The sequence below is a fragment of the Sinocyclocheilus anshuiensis genome, unplaced genomic scaffold (genome assembly GCF_001515605.1).
Source record: "Sinocyclocheilus anshuiensis isolate Anshui unplaced genomic scaffold, SAMN03320099.WGS_v1.1 scaffold609, whole genome shotgun sequence".
Classification (NCBI taxonomy): domain Eukaryota; kingdom Metazoa; phylum Chordata; class Actinopteri; order Cypriniformes; family Cyprinidae; genus Sinocyclocheilus; species Sinocyclocheilus anshuiensis.
In genome coordinates, this window is record NW_015541011.1 from 1,239,821 (window position 1) to 1,240,364 (window position 544).

The 544-nt window shown below is 39.5% G+C and overlaps 1 protein-coding gene across 1 annotated transcript in view; it reads left to right on the plus strand.

Moving 5' to 3' along the window:
• Positions 1-544, plus strand: part of LOC107690372 (solute carrier organic anion transporter family member 3A1-like) — a 62,546-nt gene that overhangs the window by 51,360 nt on the left and 10,642 nt on the right. The window lies entirely within an intron of this gene.

Sequence of the window (544 nt, forward strand, 5' to 3'; positions counted from 1 at the left end):
AAATAATGTGTTTTTTGAACTTTAAACCACATAAACACATTTCATTACACCAAATACACAAATTAATGTTCTTTTTGGCAACATCATATGACCCCTTTAAGTCAAATGTCACCTCGTATTAGGAAGGCTGATTTTTTGATCAGAATTTTTTATTATTGATCAGAAGGTGCTCCTATTTTTTTTTTTAATTAGGAGGACAAGCGCTTCTAAAAAAAAAAGTAAGCATAGAGTTTATCCGAGAAAGCTGAGAGTGTAACAGTATATTAGATCCGTGCATGAGGTCTTAAAGAGACAGCAGCATTTACGTCTCTTTGATGATTGGTTGATATCAGAAGGCTAGCCTCCCTTGCGAGGGTTCTTTTCGCAACACTCCTCTGCGCTGAAAGTGAACACTCGATGCTGATTGGCTAATTTTTTTTACCAACGGAGGCACGAAAGCTCAGCTTTCCCCCGGCCTCCCCCTCCCCTTCTCTATCACCTAGCAGTTGTAATTACATCAGCAGATTCGGCACATTCGCGATAGAAAAGCAGCGCTTTCACGTTA